Source organism: Lissotriton helveticus, chromosome 5_1 (assembly GCF_964261635.1).
Source record: "Lissotriton helveticus chromosome 5_1, aLisHel1.1, whole genome shotgun sequence".
Taxonomy (NCBI): domain Eukaryota; kingdom Metazoa; phylum Chordata; class Amphibia; order Caudata; family Salamandridae; genus Lissotriton; species Lissotriton helveticus.
In genome coordinates, this window is record NC_136065.1 from 282,844,526 (window position 1) to 282,869,823 (window position 25,298).

At 46.0% G+C, this 25,298-nt stretch overlaps 1 protein-coding gene across 1 annotated transcript in view; it reads left to right on the top strand.

Annotated features, from left to right (window-relative positions):
* LOC144754442 (F-box only protein 44-like) overlaps nt 1-25,298 on the top strand; it is a 236,982-nt gene that overhangs the window by 174,832 nt on the left and 36,852 nt on the right. The gene's annotated exons all lie outside the window — the stretch shown is intronic.

The window sequence follows — 25,298 nt, forward strand, 5'->3', positions numbered from 1 at the left end:
TTTGAGCGTGCGAGTCCTACAGACCGCTACCGTTAATAAACAAAGATACAAAAATACTAGCTAAAATACTGCCAATGAGATTATTGCCCCTGATCACCTCGCTGATCCTGATGGACCAATCAGGTTTCATACAGTCCCGCTCCACCATGCATAATCTACGAACTATTTTTGCCTTATTACATCAGTTGGACCCTTCTCTGTATGCAGCGACGGTGGTGCTGCTAGATGCCGCCAGGCCTTTGATTCTATTGCATGGAAATACATGTTTGCTATCCTTGCCTGTATGGGCATGCCAGAGGGGTTGCTTCGCTGGATATGTCTCTTGTACACAGACCCAGTGGCCCAGGTTCGGGTCAATGAACACACATGTGCATATATGGGCATGCCAGAGGGGTTCCTTCGATGGATATGTCTCTTGTACACAGACCCAGTGGCCCAGGTTCGGGTCAATGAACATACATGTGTGGGCTTCCCCATAGTCAGAGTAACGTGACAGTGATGTCCCCTGTCGTCATTATTGTTTGCCATCAAACTTGAGCCATTGGCGTGTGTCATCTGACAGAGTCACGTGTCAGCAGCCCTGCGGTTTTGCCTGAGTCCCTTAGGTATTTCACTATACACAGACGATATGTTATCATACAATAGGGACCCCTCTGTGCACTTACCCCCTGTAATTTGCAAATACATTTGATTCGCACACTATTCTGGGCTATGCATTAATTGGTCCAAGTCCGTCATTTTCCCACTCACGCCTGACACCCAACCAAGCTCACTTGAGTTCCCACTGGTGTGGGACAATGACCCAGTTAAGTATTTAGGTGTGTGAATACACAGAGAGCTTGAACTAGTGCTCCGATACAAATATGGTAAGGCTGTGTCGAAGTTATAAGATCAGGTCACTCGTTGGTTTACATTGCCACTCTCTTTAGTGGATAGAATAGCAGTAATAAATATGTGATATTGCCTACATTTTTCTGTGTATTTGTGAACATCCACATTGTATTTCCCATGTACTTTATTTAGAGACTTTGATCAGTACTGCTTAAATTAGTGTGGGCAGGTAAGCAGTGCGACATTTGTTGGGATATGCTTGCCTTACCATAAGAGAGAGGGGATTCAATGCACTGTATTTACACCTGCATTACCTGTGTGTGCAGGCCCACTTCACCTATTACTGGTACACAGCACATGAGTATATACCACACGTGGCGATGTAACATAATGATGCTCATCCCATTCCACTTCAAGCTCTTCTGCCACATAAACAGGAGGATATCCTGTGTACAGAGATTAACACAATAAAGTCCACGACAAGTGCCTGGTGTGTAGTGGTAGGAAGGGCAGGGAGACTCCCCTTATATTCTCTGGTGCTGCCATTGCGGTGTAATCCTGAAATCTCTGTTACCAGGGAGGACACTGATCTCAAGTTACCTACACAGGCAGGCCTAAAGACTATAGTGGACGTTCACCCAAACGGCTCCCTTGTGGCTCTCGGGGGCCTCACCAGTGCTCATGAGCAGACCCCCCCTCTTCATGTTTGTTTTGTATAGGCTTGGAGCTGCTATGCACCACTTATACCCTCAGTTACCCGCGGCTCCTCCCACTCCCACTCTTATTTCACTGCAGATCCTGCTTACTAGCACCACGCTTAGAAACCTCATTACTAAGTTATACACTTTGACACTGGCAGATAGGCCGCAGACCACTGACAATGCACTGGGGGACAGGAGTTCAATGCTGGGGGCGTCCCATAGAAGAATCAGATTGTCACTTCAGTTGTGTGCAATTACACACACTCACCTCTAACTGCAATTTGCATATAATACACTTCAAATTTTCACACAAAATGTATTACACTCCTGTTAAACTTTGCAAATTAGGGCTGCGGGCAGATGGCAATGGTATGCTATGTGGGACAGTAGAAGCTGACTTCTTAAACATGGCCTGGCAATGAATTCTTTCTGATATGGTACTAGAACACATAGTATGTGACCCTGTTGTATGCTTACTAGGATTGGTTAAAGGCCTTAAACCAGCTAATCGGACGTTTGTGTCTGTGGCACTTCTGCTTGCAAAACAAAGGGCGTCCCTCTACTGGGACAGAAGAGTTAAACCCACCATGAAGAGCTGATAAACAGATATGACTTAATGTAGCTCCCAGATGGAACTGAATGCAGAAGAGCTACCTAGAGCGTCGAGATCCACAGATATTTGCGAACCCCTAACAGCGTATTACTGCCCTGCCTGAAAGAGGAGTAGTAGATGCCGGGGGAGGGAGGAGTCCATGGTTACAAAATCATCGAATGCATTGTCACAGTGCTGTATGTGCACTGATAAAATACTATGATTTTTTCAAACATATTTCCCAATATGACAAGTGGGGGTACAATGGTGAATGTACGTTGATGTGTTCATATGCTGATACAAACTGTATTGCCTTTTTAAAAAAAATCTAAACACTGCTGTGTACTTAGCGCCTTATTATGATGTCGGGCGGAATGACTCTGCCCAACACCGACTCGGAATCGGGATCGACCCACTTGCTGTCGGTGGTTCTGACCACCTGATTGCAATGTGAACGAACACTGTTCGGTCAAAGTCCCATTGTTCCCATTGGGAGCTTGTGAACCGGCCGTAACACAGACTCCTATAGGGAAATGGGGTGTGTGCGGAAAAGCCTGCACCCGGTCTCAAGCACCCGCCGGTGCCTGCCACACAGTGCAGAGTTGTACAGTGGGGCTCCCTTAGGTACCCCCTCGGCCATCAACCGTAGGCCGCAGAGGCACCCAACATGACATTCCGACAGCCTTTCTGTGTCAGACAGGCCAACGCAGAAAGGCTGTTGAAAATCGATATCGTAATCCGAACGGCATAAACGCTGTCCATAGGGGTGCACAATGGTGTTCCGACTGACACAAATACTCCGCGAGTTCTCGGAACCTATGTGGAATGACCTCCCGGTTTACATTCCGACCCAGGAGATTCCGACTGTCAGGAGGAGGCTTTCCGCCCAACATCGGCATCGGCCCCTTAGTCTACTACTCATGTGCTTAGAAGATGGTGATCTGTGCTACTTCAGCAAAACATCTCCAAAATGCAAAACAGCATTGTATCATTCTACATGATTTAAAAGCAGTTTAAGCCAATGCCCAGCCAACTCAACCATGTATGTGAACCCTGATAAGTTTATTTTCTCAAAAATAAATCAAATCAAGTAGACTATTTGGATATCATGCAAGGACGTAGGGACAGATGTACGACCGTTTTTTGCAGTCGTAAGCGGGTATTCGGACGGTTTGCGACCACAAAATTGGTCAGTCCCATGTACAAACCATATTTTGCGAGTCTCTAACCTATTACCGACTAGCAAAATATGGTTTGCAACCCGCTATTGGAAAGGGGCGTGCCAAGGGCTGCCCTTCCTAATAGCGAGTCTGACTGCAGTGTACTATCGTTTTGCAACCGCATTTGTGGTCGCAAAACACTTGCAGTTTACCACCTACTTCAAGTAGGTGGTAAACCATTCGCAAATGGGAAGGGGTCTCTGGTGGGAGTCCCCAGGGGACCCCTTCCACTTTGTGAATGGGTGCGAAAATATTTTTTAAGAGCAGGCAGTGGTCCCAAGGATTACTGTCTGCCCTTAAAAAAGTAACCTGAACAGTTTCATTTTTCTTTTTTAAATGCACCCCATTTTCTTTTATGGAAAACGGGCTGCATTTTTAAAAAAAAAAACTGCATTATTGAAAAAACAGTCACAGAGATGGCGGTCTGCTGACCCGAGGAGGCCACCATCCCTGTGAGTACTAGCCATTCCCAATGGCGTCGCAAATTGCGCTTGCCTCATGAATATTGATGAGACATGCAATTTTCAACCCCATTGGTATCGCAAACAGTTGTGCATTCAGTTTAGCGAGTCGCAAATTGCAAGTCGCAAATCAGGCAATTTGCCACTTGCTAAACTGAAAGGTCGTACATATAGCATTAGGTAAGTAGGTGGTAAACTGCGAGTGTTTTGCGACCGCACATGCAGTCTCAAAACAAAAGTACATTGCAGTCAGTCTCGCTATTAGGAAGGGACGCCCTTGGCACGCCCCTTCCTAATAGCGAGTCGCAAACCATATTTTGCGAGTCGCTAATAGGTTAGCGACTCGCAAAATATGGTTTGTACATGAGGCTGAGCAATTTTGCGGTCGCAAAAATGCAGAATTACCGTTTGCGACCGCAAAAAATGGTCGTACATCTTGCCCTGAGCGTATTCCAACAATATTGGAATTTAATTTTACTCTGCTAACTAAACTGTTTATTATGGTCTAGTAAAGCTGCTTGGGATTGTGATAACGGCATAAAATGTCAACAGATACCCAAGACGGATTTGTTAGACCTTATTGCATTTGTTTTATCTCCTACAAAAATATCTTTAATAGCTAGATGTTTATTGAAACACTCAGGTGAATATCGTACACCAGTAGCCTATCAGTATAACATAAGAATATATAGATTTTTTTTCCCGCTTATGTAATGTAATGAGCTGTTAGTGAAGATGCAGTTTACTGCTTAAGAAGGGGCAGTTTTGGAGGGAAGTACTCTGCAATATTTATAGCTAATTAGACATCTTCAAGGAGTGGGGAGAAATTGTGATTTTTCTAAAAAACACACAACGACTAATATTGAGCATAATCTCTCTGTTGTTGCTCAATGCAGCACGAATATTTGTAATATTGGAATATTGCACACATTACATCAAATCTTTGCATCACAAAATATGTCATAATTCTATGCATTTAAAAGCTAAGCGACCCATGCTTTTTCTTCTTTAAGTGTTTGGGAACTATCATCAGAGCCTTCAAATAAAAGAACATCTAAAAAATTATCAAACCAACTTCTCTTCCACACTTGTAGTTCTCAATTACCTTCTATCAGGCACTGCCTTAGATGCAAGTACACAAATTTCAGTCCGGCAGCCCAAAAATATTGTATAGATTTTAACAAATTACAAATATCGGCAATATGAATAAGATAGAGCTTTAAACCAAAAATTGAAAATCAAAAAATGATGCAGGTTTGTCACAACCATGGTCTACAAAATAACAATGGCAAGAGCATAGAAGAGTCAATATTTAAAAGAAGAAATAAAAGAACAAAATTATCCTCATTTTTTATCAATAATTAACACTATTCTAAATGGGGAACAGTGCAACCGTATAGGTGTAAGTGAGGTAGATTGTTGTATTCTTAATAAAATTGTAGATAAATCAGGATTCAAAAAGAATTTATTCAGGAATAAGCACAGTACTTCACAAGCTGCAGGTCTTCCAGTAAAATGAGGATTCTATATCCAGGCACAGTTGAACAGAATTCTCACAGAGCAGCATGTGCCATAATCAAAGGTATACAAGTTCTTAACCCCTTCGATGCTTGTGACGGAACCATTCCGTCATGCCTCACGGTTGAGCTGTGCGGATGACGGAATGGTTCGTCACGACCACACCCAGTTATGGAATGTCCAGCACCGGGGGGAAATCGGCGCCGCACGCAAGCTGTTAAAAGGGAAATATACACATGAAATACTAAAAGCTTAAAAGGGAAATAACAATAATAATAAGATAAATGAAAATGCAACACACCTCTCCCCTGAAGGAAAGATAAACTCAGTTATTAGGACATTTGGTGACATGTTTGACATTCCATACCTTACCATCCTGTGTGACAATACTATTTCTGTTGACTTTTACAACTTTAATGGGTTTACCAAATTTATGTTCCCCTTTGGAAATGAACCGAGGTTTCCGGATCCTTACCCATTCACCAACCATAAAAGAAGGTACTTTAACTTTCATACGAACATCATAATCACACTTGCTTTTGTTTTGTTTAACTTCCACTTTATGGGCAATATCACTGATCAACACTTTAGACTGATGTCCATCTTTGGCCCTTTTGAACCACCAAGGGCATAAGTTTGAAACAGGATCTCTACCTCTTAACAAATGAAAAGGTGAAACCTCTGTTGTGGCGTGGGGGGGTAATCCTGTACATCCACAGTTTCTCTCTTAACTTCTCTTTCCATTGACACCAACATTTCTTGCACACAAAATATCCTGTTTGAGCACTCTATTATACCTTTCCACTTGTCCATTGCCTTGTGGTTCATACAATGCTGTAGTGACATGTTTTATGTTATAGAACTTCAAAAATTCTACCATTTCATTGGATCTAAATTGCACGCCATTGTCTGTAACAAGGAACTTCAGATAACCTACCCTGGCAAATATTTCTTTCAAAAATAGTAAAACATTTTCAGTAGTGGGATGGGGAACTAATTTTACCTCGGGCCATTTGGAATGATAATCCACAACCACAATTGCGAATCTGCAATCTTGGGACAAAAAATTGAAAGGTCCTGCAATATCAAGACCTAATTTTTGCCAAGGCTGATCTGGCCACTTAACAGGTATTAAAGGAGCAGGATCACATTTGCACATTTTGTCACTTCTGACACAATCTGAACACTCCCTAACAACTTTGTCTACGAACCTATCTACCCCATGCCACCAAAAACACGATCTGATAAGTCGTTTTATGGAAGACATCCCTAAATGACTTTCATGGCTCATAGACAAAATGACACTACGAATTTAAGATGGTGGAATACACTTTTCACCTCTAAAAATCAAATCTCCCTCCATAACCAACTCACTATAGACATTCCAATATGGAATTACTTCAACAGGAATATCATTCTTAGAGGGCCAACCTGATTTGATGTATTCCAAAACTTTGCCTAACACAACATCCTCACTCATGCTTTTCTTCCACATTTCTTCTGAAATAAAACGGAACTTTTCTGAAATGATTTCAGTGAAACCAGCAACTACCCCCTCGTCCTCATACTGTAACTCACTTGGACATGGAAGTCTGGATAAACAGTCAGCTGTCACATTAATTTTCCCAGGAACATATTTTATATCAAAATTGTACTCCTGCAGTCGTGACATGAGTCCAGCAATACGGGCAATAGCTCTAAGACCACCACCAGGGGACAATATTGCATCCAAAGGTTTATGATCGGTTCTTAGCCTGAATCTTGCTCCCCAAATGTAATTGCGAAAGTGTTCTACACCCCAAACACACGCCAATAACTCTTTCTCAATTACAGCATACCCTCTCTCAGTGATATTCAAGGTACGGGAGGCAAATGCAACGTTCCATTCATCTTTGCCAGCACATTGTGACAACACACACCCTAACCCATACAGGCTAGCATCAACTGTTATTATACACAGCTTATTGGTAGAATACGGTCTAAGAGTGAGTGCAGCTAACATATCAGCTTATATGTTATCAAACGCTTCTTGTTGTCTGTTACTCCAAACAAATTTAACATTTTTCCTGGATACTTTTCTCAGCAGCTCCATCTTTGTAGCAAAATTCTCGATGAATTTGCTGTAATACTCGCATAGTCCCGAAAATGAGAGCAATTTATTTTTGGAGTCTGGAGCAGGTGCTTTAAAAATTGCATCAATCAACGATTTCTTAGGTGACACACCCTCCTTAGACACCGTATGTCCCAAATACTCCACGGAATCCTGATACAATTTGCATTTCTTGCTTTTGATGATGAGACCAAAATCACACAAAACCTTACACACATTTCTTAAATGACCCGTTTGGATTTCCACATTTTTGGAGAAAACTAGAATATCATCTTGAAAACACTTTATATAGCTTTGCATATCTTTGAAAATATGACACATAGAACGCTGGAAGACTGATGCCGCCGATGCAAGTCCAAATGGCATCCTCTTAAATTGGAAGAGACCTTGTGGTGTAATAAATGCAGTCAAATGCCTTGACTCCTCTGCTAACTCCACCTGATGATATGCTAATCTAAGATCAAGTGTAGAAAACACCTCAGGTTCATCCAGCATACTCACCATCTCGTTTATATTCGGCAACGGGTGACAATCAACAATGATATTTGCATTCAAAGCCCTCAAATCAATGCAGAGTCTCAGTGATTTATCAGGCTTCCATGCAAGAACCACCGGAGAAACCCATTCCGACGATTCTATTTCCTCGATGACACCCCCATCCAACATTTCTCTCAATGCATCACTCAACTCCTCCCTGGCATTAATAGGAACATTTCTCAACTTCTGCCTCACAGACAAAACACCTTGTTTGAGTTTAATAACATGCATAAACCCTTTCAATTTTCCAAGGTTCTCAGTGAAAACGCCTGGAAATTCCTTTGCTAGATCTGTTTTACCAAAATCCTCCTCCACAACCATCACAGGATCACTTTTGAGAGGATTAAGTATTATTTTCAACTTCCACTGGTCTCTCCAACCTAATATGTTGACTCCCTTTTTATAAAAGTTTACAAGAGTATGACCCATATACCAAAATTGGGACTGGGTAAGGAAGGTAGAACAAAAGAACAATGTCCCAACAGGTGGTAGTAGTAGTCAAATAAATCAGCATGCACAAGGCATTACAAGCAAGGAAATAAGGAGAATACACGTTTGATTGATTTAAGATTGTAAGTCATCTTATATTGTAAAACACAAGTTCATGGTCGGGAAAATACAGTTAAGGCAGCACTGCATAAAACCAATTTGTGACAACCATATTACACTTGGTGCTCAAGAACGTGTCAGTGAAGAACGTAGCGACGCAAGTGAAGGGGTGAAACAGCAAGGACGGCGCACAGTGAACAATGGTGCAGAATATATACAGTGGGTGGCTCAAGTATTGTGACAGGGTGATATCACAGAATACAGAAGTTTCGTAATTTAGCGTTGAGCCACGTTGAGAGGTATGCCTATTGAAACGCTGTTTGGTCGACAGCGTTTCGATCCACATAACTCGGGATCATCATCAGGACTAGGTTGTCTGAATGAAAGAGTGCTGCGGGGAAGAGAAGGGAATTAAAATCAGGGGAGGCGCATTAAACCGGTGGCTGGGTATGTGGGGTGCGGACTTAGGGATCGAGTAATTACCTTAGGAGTGAATAATTCAAGAGTCAGAGGTAATTCAGAAGGAGCGGTAGTCGTCCAGGGAAGAAGGCCAAGTCTGCGCGGGGGCACTGTAGTGGGACAGGAGGGAAATTGTAAAGGAAGGGAAAGAAAGGAGGTGGATTTGAGTAAAAACAGTGAAGGAGCATACTAACGGTGAATCGGCGTAGTTGGGTCCTGTCAGGAAAGGAAAGAAATGGTGGGGGGGGAGGTCAGGCACGGTTCACAAGGGGTCGGGAATAAAGGAGAGCAGTGGGTGCGATCACGACAGAGACATACCTAAATGGATCGGCGTGTCGGCGGGGGAAGAAATCTGATGGTGTGGTGACAGCGAGTAAACGCAGAGGAGTGAAATCTACTTCCGTGTGTGGGAGGAATCATGTATGTGACGATGGGAAAGGAGCGTGACTGGCGTGATTTCAGAGACCAAGGGCGGGAGTAGGGATCTGTCAGATTGCGCGGAAGAGGGGAAAGGGTGGCTGCGGGCTGAGTAAAAACGATTGAGTAATGGAAGAGCAGTAGGCAAAAATGAAAAACAAGAGTGAAGCAAAAGTACCTGACATCACTCGATTAACATTAGGCCGGTGAAAGGGGTGAGAGTTACAGCATAAGACCGTTATGAACATATGTTTTCTTAGAGAACGAATGGTTACATTGCAACATTTGGAACAGCGAATCATAAAAATATAACAAGAACATTGTTGGTTGATATCAGAATATAATTAAGAGCTTAACCCCAAAGGAGTGTGCGTTTTCGAGGGTGGGGGGGGGGGGGGGGGGGAGAAGGTATTGCGGGGGATACAGTAAAGACCGGGTGGGTACGTACAACCAGGGACATAGAATGAACAGAGACAGGGAGGTCCATAAGTTTAGGTAGTAACAGTACTGTTCCATTCGTCAATGGTATTGAGGCCGTGATTGACAGAGTCACAGAGTGTCATCCATTTACATTCTGCTTTATTGAGGAGGGATTTGATGTCCCCTCCACGGATAGGTAGTGTGGGTCTCTCAATGAACTGCCAAAGAATGTCTGTGTCCAGATGTTCCAGCTCCATGTAGTGTGCCACCAGTGGTGCCGTCAATGTTTTGCAGTTGATTCTACTTTTATGTTGGATGATTCGTTGTTTAATCATCTGTGTCGTCTGTCCAATGTAAATGAGGTTACAAGGGCATTTGATCGCATAGATGACGTTCTGTGATCGGCAGTTGGTATGGTTCCATACAGCACGGGAGTTCGAGGACTGGGGTTGTTTAGAAAGTCAAATTCCTTCTTGGTAATGATGTCTTGATTTTTGGCCTCAGCAGTAATCACTTGTATTTTACTTCTGATATTTTTCAATGGATCTTTGGCCAAAAATCAAGACATCATTACCAAGAAGGAATTTGACTTTCTAAACAACCCCAGTCCTCGAACTCCCGTGCTGTATGTCTTGCCTAAAATCCATAAAGACTAGGATAATGCACCGGGCAGTCCCATCGTATCCGGCCGCGGCTCCATTCTAGAACCCTTGGGTAAATACATAGACGCAATCATCAAACAATTCGTCCCCGAGACAGACAGCTCAACTACGCCGATTCACCGTTAGTATGCTCCTTCACTGTTTTTATTCAAATCCACCTCCTTTCTTTCCCTTCCTTTACAATTTCCCTCCTGTCCCACTACAGTGCCCCCGCGCAGACTTGGCCTTCTTCCCTGGATGACTACCGCTCCTTCTGAATTACCTCTGACTCTTGAATTATTCACTCCTAAGGTAATTACTCGATCCCTAAGTCCGCACCGCACATACCCAGCCACCAGTTTAATGCGCCTCCCCTGATTTTAATTCCCTTCTCTTCCCCGCAGCACTCTTTCATTCAGACAACCTAGTCCTGATGATGATCCCGAGTTATGTGGATCGAAACGCCGTCGACCAAACAGCGTTTCAATAGGCGTACCTCTCAACGTGGCTCAACGCTAAATTACAAAAATTCTGTATTCTGTGATATCACCCTGTCACAATACTTGAGCCACCCAGTGTATATATTCTGCACCATTGTTCACTGTGCGCCGGCCTTTGTTGTTTCACCCCTTCACTTGCGTCACTACGTTCTTCAATGACACATTCTTGAGCACAAAGTGTAATATGGTTGTCACAAATTGGTTTTATGCAGTGCTGCCTTAACTGTATTTTCCCGACCATGAACTTGTGTTTTACAATATAAGATGACTTACAATCTTAAATCAATCAAACGTGTATTCTCCTTATTTCCTTGCTTGTAATGCCTTGTGCATGCTGATTTATTTGACTACTATTACCACCTGTTGGGACATTGTTCTTTTGTTCTGACTCCCTTTTTAGCCACATAAAGTTTGATGTGTGCAAACCTTCCCTTAAATCGAATCAATGAGGCTATGTAACCTATAAAATCTATTTTGGATCCATCAAAACCATGTGCAACAATATCTGGCGGACTTAGATCATCAATGGATTTGCATGCTCCATATTTCTCGTTAAAATATTTCTCTGTAACAATAGTCCAAGATGACCCTGAATCAGCCATAAGTTTAAGATCTTCATTCAAAAATTTTACTAAACACTTTGGAGAATTGAGTGTCTCACCCTCAACCATGCTTATGTCAACAAGAGAAACCACCATACCCCTCTCCTTGATGGGATTTCTTTCAGAAGAGTGTACACAATTCAAACAAGTAACCTCATGATCAGAATCAGTCCTGACGTAAGACACCTCATTACTTTTGTAATTACCCTTGCCCTTATCACCAAACTTCTTCCGAACATCCCTGCAAGCTTTAGAAAAATGACCTATCCTACCACAATTGTTGCACTCCTTTCCTATTGCAGGACAGAATTTAAAAGAAGCCACATGGTTGTTGCTCCCACACCTAAAACACACAACATTTTTATTATTTACTTTACTATTTTGAGGATTCCTGTTTACATTACTCATGGCACACACTTTATCACAAGCTTTTTCACGTTTTTCACCCTTCGCTCCAATATCCTGTATGGTTTTCATCCATTTGTCTGACTGCCCAAATGCTTTAGCAGTGGCAATAGTATCATCTAAACTAGGATTTCCTAGAATCCACAACTGTTCTTGAGTTTTTTTGCTTCTTACATTGACAATAATCTGATCTCTTATCATCTCATCCGATATTGCTCCAAAATTACATGAAATTACAAGAGCTCTAAGCGCAGTCAGGAAACCGTCAAAAGATTCAGATTCTCGCTGTGCTCTTGTATAAAATTTGTACCGATTTAGAGCAATGCTAGTTCTTGGTTTGAACCTGGTTTCAACACGTAACATCGCTTCATCAAATATACCCAAATCTCCCGGAATAGTGGGAAGAGTTCTGAACACAGCTTGTACTTCTGAACCCAAACAATGAAGGAAGTTATTTTTTTTCCTCTCATTTTCCATCCTTATTCTGCTTGTCCCGGTAATCTTAAATTCGCATTTCGGAGTCCTTCGGAAGTCTTTCCCATTTAACATATATAATCCAAAATGGCCGCTGATGACCAAACGACTTTACGCTGCGTCGTCACGTATTGTTACCGTGACAACGTCAGCACCTCGCCGCCAGACAACACAAGGAATCGAAGAATGAAGACACTCCGATGGAACGCCTCGCGTAGTCAAATAATGACGACACTTCAGGTTCCTTGCTCCCAAGGCAACGATGACGCTTCAGGCTCCTCGCTCCTGGTGCTCGAGGTAATTACTTTTGCACGCGTAAGCTGTTATTGATTTGAAAGATGCCGTGAGTGCAAAAACATGAAATAACATAAAATTCTCCACCGGGTCTTCAGAAGATCGTAGGAACTAACGGTTTGGATAAGAATGTAATGTTCAGTTGTAGTTGCAGCCGTAGTCACTCGCCAATCAATCAATCAATCAATCATGACATTTGTAAAGCGCGCTACTCACCCGGAGGGGTCTCAAGGTGCTGGGGGAGGGGGTACTTTACTGCTCGAAAAGCCAGGTCTTGAGTTGCTTCCTGAAGGAGAGATGGTCCTGGGTTAGCCGGAGGTGGATGGGGAGGGTGTTCCATGTCTTGGCTGCCAAGTAGGAGAAGGATCTTCCTCCGGTGGTGGCTCTGCTGATGCGTGGAACGGCGGCGAGGGCGAGGCTGGTTGATCGTAGCTGGCGGGTGGGAGTGTAGAAGGTCAGGCGGTTGTTGAGGTACTTGGGGCCCAGGTCGTGGAGGGCCTTGTGTGCGTGGGTGAGGAGTCTGAACGTGATCCTCTTGCTGACGGGGAGCCAGTGTAGGTCTCTCAGGTGGCCGGAGATGTGGCTGTGTCGGGGGATGTCCAGGATGATTCGTGCGGAGGCGTTCTGGATGCGTTGGAGTCTTTTCTGAAGTTTGGCTGTGGTTCCGGCGTAGAGGGTGTTTCCGTAGTCCAGTCGGCTGGTGACGAGTGCCTGGATGACCGTCTTCCTGGTTTCGGTGGGGATCCACCGGAAGATCTTGCGGAGCATGCGCAGGATGTTGAAGCACGATGATGAGACGGCGTTGACTTGTCTGGTCATCGAGAGGGAGGAGTCCAGGATGAAGCCCAGGTTAAGTGCTTGGTCCGTTGGCTTGGGAGTGGTACCCAGGGCAGGGGACCACCAGGAGTCGTCCCAGGCGGAGGGTGATGATCCCAGGCTGAGGACGTCCGTCTTGTCTGAGTTCAGTTTCAGGCGGCTGTTCTTCATCCACTCGGCGACGTCTTTCATCCCTTCGTGTAGGCTGGTTCTGGCGGTGGCGGGGTCGTTGGTGAGGGAGAGGATCAGCTGTGTGTCATCGGCGTAGGAGATGATGTTGAGGTTGTGTTGGCGTGCGATGGCTGCGAGGGGGCTTCCGGTGAGGAACGAGGTGATCCACTCCAGTGCCCTGTCTTGGATTCCGATGTTGCTGAGGCGCTGCACTAGGGTGTGGTGGCAGACAGTGTCGAACGCTGCGGAGAGGTCCAGGAGGATGAGGGCCGCTGTTTCCCAGTTGTCGAGCAGGGATCTGATCTCGTCAGTGGCTGCGATGAGGGCGGTCTCGGTGCTGTGGTTGGTTCGGAACCCGGACTGCGAGTGGTCGAGGGATCCGTTCATTTCGAGGAAGGCGGCAAGCTGTCTGTTGACGGTCTTCTCAATGACTTTGGGGGAAAAGGGAGGAGCGAGATGGGGCGGAAGTTTTTGAGGTTGGTGGGGTCCGCAGTTGGTTTCTTCAGGAGGGCGCTGAGCTCGGCGTGCTTCCAGCTCTCCAGGAAGGTGGTGGTGTTGAAGGAGATGTTGATGATGTCCCGAAGTTGGGGTGCGATGATGGAATCGGCCTTGTTGAAGACGTGGTGGGGGCAGGGGTCGGTTGGTGATCCGGAGTGGATGGTGTTCATCGTGCGGGTGGTGTCTTCGGTGCTGACTGGGGTCCAGGCGCAGAGAGTGGTGGTGAGGGACGTAGGTTCGGAGGTATGGTGCGTGGTCTGTGTGCCGAAGCTGTTGTGTATGTCGGCGATCTTGCTGTGGAAGAACGAGGCGAGTGAGTCGCAGAGGTCTTGCGAGGGAGTGATGTCGTTGTTTCCGGCGCTGGGGTTGGAGAGCTCTTTGACGATGCTGAAGAGTTCCTTGCTGTTGTGGGCGTTGTTGTTCAGTCGTTCTTTGAATGCTGTCTTCTTGGTGGTGCGGATCAGCTGGTGGTGTTTGCGGGTGGCGTGCTTGAGGGCAGTCATGTTGTCTGTGTTCTGGTTATTGCGCCAGGCTTTCTCGAGGGTGCGGCAGTTCTTCTTGGAGTTCTTGAGTTCGTCGGTGAACCAAGAGGCTTTCTTGCTGCCGGATCTGTTGGGAGGGGTCTTCAGTGGTGCGAGGTCGTCTGCGCAGTTGGTGATCCACTGTGTGAGGTTGCTGGCTGCCTCGTTGGGGTCCGTTGTGCTGGCAGGCGGGTTCTGGCTGAGGGAGGTAGTGAGCTGGTCGGCGGTGATCTTGTTCCAGCTCCTGCGAGGGGCCTGTTGCGGGTGGTGGTGGGTCGTGGTTCTTCGGAAGCTGAAGTGGACGCAGCTGTGGTCAGTCCAATGAAGTCCGGTGGAGTGGCTGAAGGAGATGTATTTGCTGGAGGAGAAGACGGGGTCCAGCTTGTGGCCGGCGTAGTGGGTGGGGGTGTTCACCTGTTGCTTGAGTCCGAGGTTGGCGAGGTTGTCCAGCAGGGTAGTGGTGTTGCTGTCGTTGTTGTTCTCCAGGTGGAAGTTGAGGTCCCCTAGGAGGATGTAGTCAGAGGAGGCGAGGGCGTGCGGGCTGATGAAGTCTGCGATGGCTTCGCTGAATTGTGTGCGTGGTCCCGGGGGTCTGTAGATGAGGGTGCCTCTGAGGGTCGTCTTGGGGTCGGTGTGTATCTGGAAGTGGAGGTGTTCGGCGGCGGTGAGGGTGTCGTCGGAGTTGGTCGTGATGCGGATGGTGTTCTTGGGTACGATGGCGATGCCACCTCCAGTCTGGTTGACGCGGTCCCTCCGGGTGATCTTGTATCCATCCGGGATGGCGATGGCGATGTCGGGCGCTGAGGAGGCGTTCATCCAGGTTTCCGTGAGGAAGACGACGTCTGGTGATGTTGTGTTGAGCAGGTTCCAGAGTTCCACGGCGTGTCTGTGGATGGAGCGGGTGTTGAGCAGGATGCACTTGAGGTGGTTGTTGCTGGTGATCGGCTTGGCGGGTGTGGTGCAGGTCCGGAGGCAGGTGAATCGGCAGGCTTGGCAGGCGAAGGGTCCGTGGGTGCGTTTCGGGGTGGCTTGGTAGCAGGCGGGGTACCGGCTGTTGTTGAGTGCGTGGAGGGCGGTGGCATTGTAGGTCCGTCGTGTTGTCTGGCGTCGGCGGGGGCCAGGGGTCCTGGCGCTGGGCGCGGTCCAGGCGCGGACGGGTGCAGACGGGCTTGCCTTTGGCGCGCCTTTGGCGCACAATCAGCGCGTGAACGCTGCGCGTACACGCGGTCTCCATTTAAGCCGACGTGGGAGGGAGGAGCAGCTGGGAGGCGTGAGCGGGGAGGACACAGAAGAAAGGGGGCGGGGCCGCGATATCACGGCGGCGGGGAGCGGGGGAATCTACACCAGGGGAGGCAACGAACCTAGACACCGAGGAATAAATATCACAAAATACAACAGGGTAAACAAACAGCAGCAAGGCAGACAGCAAACAACAGCAGGCAGTGAACAGGGAAACGGCAACTCGGCACAACGAGCAGTAGCGAGGGGGCACACACACAGCTGGAGGGCCGTGCAGCGCGGGGGTGTCCTGAGGACAGGTCACACTAACCTGCGCCGCGCGGTCTCCATTTAAGGCCAAGTAGGAGGGAGGAGCAGCTGGGAGGCGGGAGCGGGGAGGACACAGAAAAAAAGGAGGCGGGCCGCGATATCACGGCGGCGGGGAGCGGGGGAATCTACACCAGGGAAGGCAACAAACCTAGACACCGAGGAATAAATATCACAAAATACAACGGGGTAAACAAACAGCAGCAAGGCAGACAGCAAACAACAGCAGGCAGTGAACAGGGAAATGGCAACTCGGCACAATGAGCAGTAGCGAAGGGGCACACACACAGCTGGAGGGCCGTGCGGCGCGGGGGTGTCCTGAGGACAGGTCACACTCACCTGCGCCGCGCAGTCTCCATTTAAGGCCAAGTGGGAGGGAGGAGCAGCTGGGAGGCGGGAGAGGGGAGGACACAGAAAAAAAGGGGGCGGGGTGGCGATATCACAGCGGCGGGAAGCGGGGAGCGGGGGAATCTACACCACGGAAGGCAACAAACCTAGACACCGAGGAATAAATATCACAAAATACAACAGGGTAAACAAACAGCAGCAAGGCAGACAGCAAACAACAGCAGGCAGTGAACAGGGAAACGGCAACTCGGCACAACGAGCAGTAGCAAGGGGGCACACACACAGCTGGAGGGCCGTGCGGCGCGGGGGTGTCCTCTCCGCACCGGTACAGTTCTCCGCACTGGTACAGTTCCAATAAGAATAGCACAATTTATCCTAAAAACTTCAAAAATTCCTAACATTTCAGTAAACAAATGTGAAAAATCCAGGTAGTTTGTAAAATGATGAAAAAATGTTGCAGTTTCAATTGTAGTCCACAAAATAGAATGAAGGTAAATCCATATAAATACAAAATCAATATATACTGCTCCTGTGCTTCTGAAGAAGTAGCAAGTATTAACCCTCGTCGCCAATTTTTGTTGTATTCTTAATAAAATTGTAGATAAATCAGGATTCAAAAAGAATTTATTCAGGAATAAGCACAGTACTTCACCAGCTGCAGGTCTTCCAGTAAAATGAGGATTCTATATCCAGGCACAGTTGAGCAGAATTCTCACAGAGCAGCATGTGCCATAATCAAAGGTATACAAGTTATTAAAAGGGAAATATACACATGAAATACTAAAAGCTTAAAAGGGAAATAACAATAATATAAGTTATATGAAAATGCAACATAGATTTAGATGTCAGTTTGATTCTGTCACATTCCAAAATGTTGTCACGGCTCCCAATAATTGCAAGTTGTGGTCTCTGAAATGCATTCCCACTCATTAGTTTGTAGTTGTAAGTAAATGTTTTTGAAGGTTTGGTTCAAGCCACCTTCTCCTCTCAAATGAAGAAACTTCACAGATGCACAAAATATGTGCAGTGGAATCCAACCAGAGTCAACTACTCTTCTTCTTTTTGGTTAAGCACTCAACAAGAGTTCATTTATTTTGCAGCTCTCTTATTTGTGTACTTCTCACGTCCCACACTCTGGGGCTTATTATGTCGTCAGGCGGAATCACTTCTGCCCGACACCGACTCGGTCATGGGACCGACTGATACCCGATCAGCGGTCTCCACCGCCCCATTAGTATCGGCGAACACTGTATTGTCGCTATATTTCACTATGGGAGCATGCATTATGTCAGTAAACCATCCGTAATGCATGCTCCCATAGTGAAATGGAAGGTGCAGTTCATCCCTGCACCCCGTAGCAGGCACCTCAAGGTGCCTGCCAAAAGGTGCAGGGATCAACAGGGGTGCACCATAAGTGCCCCCTCGGCCTCTAACCGGAGGCCGTGCACCAAAGGGGGCTCTGCTGGGGGCTCCCAAACATGCTTTCTGACTTGGTTTCCATGTCAGACTGACTGGATGGAACTCATGTCTAAAACCGTGATTGTAATCTTAAGGGCGGAAAGACCTGCCCTTGAGATTACTTGCTGGCTTCTGACTGGCAGACGGGCTTTCCGAGCCCGTCGGAAGCCAGCCAGAATGGCTGCCAGTTTTCTTTCCAACCGCCTCCAATATAATGAGGAGGTCAGACAGGAAACCAATTGGCGAATACGATGCAGCTCGAAAGGCTCTGACCTCAGGTCAGAGCCTTTATGGGCCGTAACGTAATCGGCCCCTCTGTGTTGCTGTTCGTCACCTGAGAGCTTCTCCCTCTCCTCCGTTTGCCCTGCTCTCACCCTTAAGTGTTTCTCCTCACTTCATTACCTTCTCACCACTGTGCTCCATAAACAACAAAACTCCCATCAACGGCTGACCACAGGTTCAGCACATCAAATTCCAAGTTTTCATAAGCAATAAGCATCTTGTGCAACCACTTCCAGAGCTTGTCGCAGTTAAGCTCTACTGGAGACCAGAAACGCAATCTTTGAACGAAAGGGAAGGTGCACCAAAAACAGAGTCAATGTCCTCCGAATGTATCCAAACAGTATCCTTTTATTGTTCTTGATAGTAAAACATGGACATCAGCCAATACGTTTCGTTCCACTGAGGGAACTTCATCAGGGCTCATACGACAAAAAGAGGGATAATATGTCCGCGCTCTAGACCAAAGTGTATCCAAATAGAAGTTAGGAAAAGTCATCCAAATTCCTGACACATAGGTAACAATAAAATGTATATTTAAAGGGTATCGTTCGTAGCAAATTTGCCCCACAATAGGGGTGGCTGCTTATCGGCCAGTATCAAGGGTGGGAGGAAGGTCAATGGTTTTCGGACGCTCTAGACCAAAGTGTATCCAAATAGAAGTTAGGAAAAGTCATCCAAATTCCTGACACATAGGTAACAATAAAATGTATATTTAAAGGGTATCGTTCGTAGCAAATTTGCCCCACAATAGGGGTGGCTGCTTATCGGCCAGTATCAAGGGTGGGAGGAAGGTCAATGGTTTTCGGACGTCATGGCTTTTTAGAGGCTCACACCACATCTTAAGCCCAACTAGTTAATTAACTTAAAATGAAATTCTGTGTATATTCTGTACAATGCGTGGTCTGCAGATTAAGTTGCAATATGGCTTCTTCATTGGCAGCCAGCATTTGCACCACGGACAGCCCGGGACCTTCTGCACTAAACACACAATTTCCCTCTTGCTTAAAATACACCACCTTCATAACCACTGGAGTCGCTCTACCATTACTGTCTACCTCAGCCTCCGCTTCAAAACCTGAGTAACAATGTTTTAATTAATCCCACCATGTGAAGTCACTGTGTCTACACTATATATCATAGCCTTATTCCTTCAAGCCCTTATTTGGTGACTGGAGTTTGCCCACAGGCTGTAGACCAATCCATCCATGGAAGATTGTCCTGGTAATGGTGGTGCTAGATGGGGAAATATAAATGACAAGTGTCTTAATTCAGTCTGGATTTTCTAAAAGCAAGGGAGTCCCATAGTGTGTATTAGTATGCCTTCTGGTTTTGTTTGTGACGTGTTCTGAGAGCACCGCTGAGCTCTGCCTCCACTTAATGCATTCATGCATAACGTGTGTTCAATAGCTTCTCACAATATTTCCTCGGTCATCCCTGGCCATTTTGTGGTTGTTTAGTTCAATTCAAATAGAGAACTCCGATTAAGTAGTTGTTCTTTAGTTATAGTTTTGCATCTCATGACTTTTTTGTTTTTTGAGAATGCCTGATTCAACAGCTCAGTAGAGGGACACAGGGATTATTATCATGGTTCCTCCACAGCAGCGGCAGGCGCAGGCAGGTTGTGAAGCATTCTTTTTGCATTTGATGTCAGCTGTAGCTACGCTCAATAATTAGAATTGTGCGAAAGTCTTTCTGCATTCTTAGTTGGCGACCATCCTGTTGATAGTAGGATTCACAAACATCAAATTGTCTTCAGATACGTAGAGCAGCAGGCTTGTTTAAAAGCCTTCGGTGCTGCGAGGCATGGATAACATGGCTGCTAGCTCAGGTCGATCTCTGGGTGGTTTTCTTCCCATTCTCCTCATGACAGTGTTGTTGGAGGTGGCCCTAAGAACAACGCCATGTATGTGACTCATACTTTCTTGGGCTGAGGCCCCAAAAGCTATTTCCATAAAGGCCTGTTCTTCCGTACTGCCATAGGTCAGGTCCTAAAATGTGGGTACAAACGACTCACTTGCTGTTGTGTTCCATATTTCACCAGCAGGTTGGCAGGTTATTTTGGAGAGCTTCTGGATTGCCACAAATGCTGGTTTGACTGGAGGTGGTTTGTGGTTAGAGTGTGTGTGGGTGTCCGAGCTACTTGTTGTTTAAAATGCACATTGGGATGGCAGTGGATAATGGACGTCTTAGAGCTCCACTTATCTGGGGAGACATACTGGAATGTAAATGGTCTTAGAGAAAAGACATTAAATAGCCACTCAATCCCTTCAAAAGCATGCGATTGGCCTGGTCTCCTTCCAGGAAAGACTTTTTTATTCATTAAGAGTTTTATTGAGATTTTAAAAACAAACAGACATGAGACTCCATTTGACAAAGTGGCAATGGCAATGACACACGTTGCTCAAGAATGCGACAGCAAAGTACCATTAGGACAGCAAATAGACCTTGTACAGCGATGTCATCTTAACAATCCGTACCACCTCACCTATACCTAGAGTATTCCTCCAATTACAGTCACAATGTGATATAAGCATTCTCAGTATGTCGGGCGAGGGCTAAATGTCTATGTGTGTGGAGTGGATCAGGTCGGCTCCTGCGTGGCATCAGCGGCTGTCACCCCGCCCTCCGTCTTGGTTGCGAGGTAAGTTTTGTACAGTTCCCAAAAGTTTTTAGGTCTGCTCTGTGGCGGAAGGAGTTCACTAAAATGCTCCGTTTGTGTGCTACAGTATATCATATCCCGTGACCACTGAGCTAGCGTGGGAACCGGTCCCCGTGACCAACAAATCCACCAGCCGATGTACCCCCTTAGGTATCTGTTTAGAGTAGCCCAGCAGGGCAAGGACAGGTTCCGGTGTGAGTGTCAGTTCTGTTACCCATCCCAGTTCCCTAAAAACCAAATCCCAAAAAGTGGAGATCCCCGGGCAAGACCATGCCAAATGCAGGAAATCAGCTGGCAGTGTAGTGCATCGGTCAAAGGCTGTATCCTCTCGTAAGCCATATCTATGTAATCTCTCTGGGTTGCAATATACCCTGTTGAGCTACTTAAAGTGGATCAATCTATGTCTACCGTTTAGTGAGATGCGTTGTGTGATAGAACAGCAGTAAGTCCACATTGTGTCGTCTATGTCCCTATTCAAGTCTCGTTGTCAAGCTAGTCGGGCTCTAGTGTAGTGGTTTTCCCTATAGGACATAGATAATTTATAGATTGTAGATACTATTCTGGAAGGCGACTTTGCCTTTATGACATAGGTCAAGGCTGGCAGCTCTGGGGATTCTAGTAAGTCATCTCCCAAAATGTTTAGCAGTGCATGTCGTGTTCTGTGGAATTGGAATTGTGTGAGTATAGTGGGCGAAGCGTCTCCGGCATTCAGATCACCCCACTTCTTAGCAATGCCATCGTCAAATAAATCGCCCACAGTCTGTACTCCCAGTGAATTGAGTGCACGCATGACCCCTTTATCCCTGCATGGGGGTAGCCAGCAACATCAATCAAGCAATGCGAATGGTGAATAGAGGAAAGCGCCCGCCTGTAGTTGTAATAGCTAGTGCCACACGTGAGTTGTCGCGTTAGTTGAGTCCAGAATCCCCGTCCTCCGGTCAGCAGCTTGGAACATTAACTCCGGCAGTGGTAGTGGAGCCCCCACTACTGTTTCTATGTGGAGATGTGGAATATCCGGGGAACCATGCATCCAAAAGTAAGCATGCGCGCTGCTCTGTAATATAAATCAAAGTCAGGCGTGCCTAGCCCGCCCATATGATACGGTAGAGTAAGAATCTGCCATTTAACTCGTGCCTGCTTGCCCACCCAAGCTAACTTCACCATCAGAGTTGTGAGACGACGAAAGAATGAGCATTGGAGGACTATGGGGATGTTAGAGAATAGAAATAAAAAACGTGGCAATACTACCTTTTTCATAATGGAAATTCTGCCCAGCAAGGATAAGGGTAATTTAATCCAACATTCCATGTCATCCTCCAATTTGCTGATAACTACTCCATAGTTTTCTCTGAACGCAACCTCAGAGTCAGTATGCACTCTTATGCCTAAGTACCGCACAGCTTCCGTAGACCACTTCAAATAGTGATCCGGTTCGAAACGGGTCGTGGTCGGTGCGAGTGGGAATATAATGGACTTCGGCATATAGTAGTGTGTCGTCCGCATAGGTGGAGATTATGAGTTGATAGCCCAGGAACCTAATACCCTTGTATCTATGATATTCTCTGAGCGCGCAGGCGAGAGGTTCAGCCACCAACGCATATAAAATGGGAGACAGAGGGCACCCCTGTCGCGTGCCTCTGGAGATAGGTATAGCTTCTGTCACTAGGTTACCTATTTTGATTCTGGCTGTCGAAGCGTTATAGAGGACACCTAATCATTGAAGGAAGACCTGCCCTAGGCCTATTCTAGTTAAAACCTGTCTCATGAAGGGCCATTCGACGGAGTCGAAAGCTTTCTCCATGTCAAGAAATACTGCTACTGCCTGCCTCTCTGATCGGGTGTGTTGTAGGGCGCCAAACACTGTGCGTAAGTTGCAGGTCAAGTTTCTGCCTGGCACAAATCCCGCCTGTTCGGTGCAATCAGGGTTGGGACTAGAGGGACCAAAAGCTTCGCTAGGATTTTTGCCAACATTTTCGTATCCACATTTAGTAGTGAGACAGGCGATAAGAAGCGCGTTCGTCCAAGGGCTTACCCGGTTTTAGGATAGTGACAATCACAGCTTCTCTCATCGAGGGCAGCATAGTTCCCGATACACTCATATTGTCAAAAAGTACGGTCAGCTGTGGGAGCAGCAGATCTAGGAAGGCGATGAAAAGAGGATTGGTAGTGGTGTTTCCCAAATGGGAATAACCGCACCTTCACTTATTGTTGTACAAAGAAATTCTAATGGGCTTATAATATGATGTGACACATCTAGTTGAGACGGAGTGCTACACAGACGACTGTAACTCACTACCAAGGGTGACTGTTACCAATCAAAAAATTTTGGTAAATCAACACATACAAACAAAGGGTCAGAGGGAGCACAATCCTAAGTACATGTAAAGCAAATGACAAATTAATCACAAAGTTTATATATAGAAAATGGCAAAATCCAGTTCATAACATCAATGGGTCTTCACTTTTGGACAAGGTACAAGAGCAAATAGAGTCCATGTATGCTTATTTCTCCATTTATTCAAAAGCTTCACAGAAGATAATCAAAGCATCAGCAAGAGCAGCCAACACATGTTTCGTCGGTACATCCAATCCGTACCATGACTTTTTCAAGGCTAGATGAATGATTAAGAACATAATGGATCGTGGCCTTGCTCATGAACCAAAGTTCGAGATGTCTTGTCTTGGACCTATATCATATATGTATATGAGCACTGTAAAGTAGTCATCAAAATGAAAATTTCTAGAAGTAGATGCTATAGCTCTGATGCAGGAGGGCAATTCCAACGCAGCCAATCAGAGAAACTAGGCTGTAGATTTGAAGTGGTTGTGATCCACACACAAATCTATTAAGCAAATCTTAATGGGCAGTGAATTGTAGACCAAGACGATATGTATGGTATTTCCCTGATAAGTAGACAATCCGCAGTAAATAAATGGCGATAGAGAAAGTCCTGGAGTCAGTAGTTGGTGGCAAAGCCACAAGATATCTAAGGGCTCGGTGCGAGCATCTAGGTCTGCATGATAACGCGACCAAAACAGATCTACGAAGGCCTTATAGAAGGTAACTGTGAGGCCGTCCGCACCAGGAGCACCCCCCTCTTTCATGTTGGAAAGGGCTAATAGAATTTCCTCTCTCTCAATAAGTCTCATAAGAAACTCACAATGAGTGTCCGTGAGCCATGGCAGTTTTATCTGTGTTAGGTAATCTAGGGATTCCTACTCCGTGCCACTGCTACAGGTAGCGTAGAGCTCAGAATAATATTGACAAAATCTATCCACCACCTCTGCTTCTTCAGTCAGGGTGTCACCTTCTGCCGATCTAATCTCTGCCACCATCGTTTTTTCCTGTTGCTTCTTGAGTAGTTGGGCTAGTACTGTCCCCAGTCATTCACTCTCACCATATACCCGCGCTGTGGTGTACTTACTGGGGTGTTTTATTTAATCATCAGCGGCCTCATGATATTCCTCCAACTAATCTTTGAGCTCCTGTGTGGTTGTGTCTTCCGTTTCAGCCTATTGGTGTTTTTCTAAGAACTTTAGCTTTTTATCTAAGTCTGCCAATCGTTTTCGAATCGCCCTGAGAACGCCAGAATGCTTAGTCATTGTGACTCCGCGGATGTAGACTTTGAACATCTCCCAGACTTCTTGGTAGCTATCAACCAAGCCTACGTTCATCTCAAAAAACGTTTCGATTGCTTAAGCCATTTCTTCTTTAAAAACCTTTGAGTAAGAAATAAGGTGGAAACCTCCACGTGAGGAAGGGATTGTCTTTCTGGGGGTGTCAAGCACCAGCAGTATCGGGGAGTGATCCGAAAGTGTGCTTGAAAGTACCCTTCAGGAACGCGCTCTCTCGTTGAGTTTCCTAGCTGCCAGCCAATAATCTATTTGGGTGTGCAGATCATGGTATGGAGAGTAGTGTAAAAAAGCCTCCATTGCCTGGGTACTTCTGGTGCCACACGTTGCATAAGTCAAACCTAACCATGGAGGCCTCCACTGCTCTGTCTGCCGCCGTGATGTGTCTCTCCGCCCCTCCCGACCTATCTAGCCTCAGGTCCCTAACCATGTTGAGATCTCCCCCCAAAGCTGTAGTCCCTCACCTCCCAAGTCTACTCTGTCTGACAGCACAGTAAAGAACTCAGGGTTGTAAAAATTGGGGCCATAGATATTGACAATGAGTCGGTCCATGCCCTTTCCCCTACACTTAGTAATGACATATCTACTGTCCCTGTCCATGTCTAATGGTACAAGAGTCAGGGCTGACATAGGGTT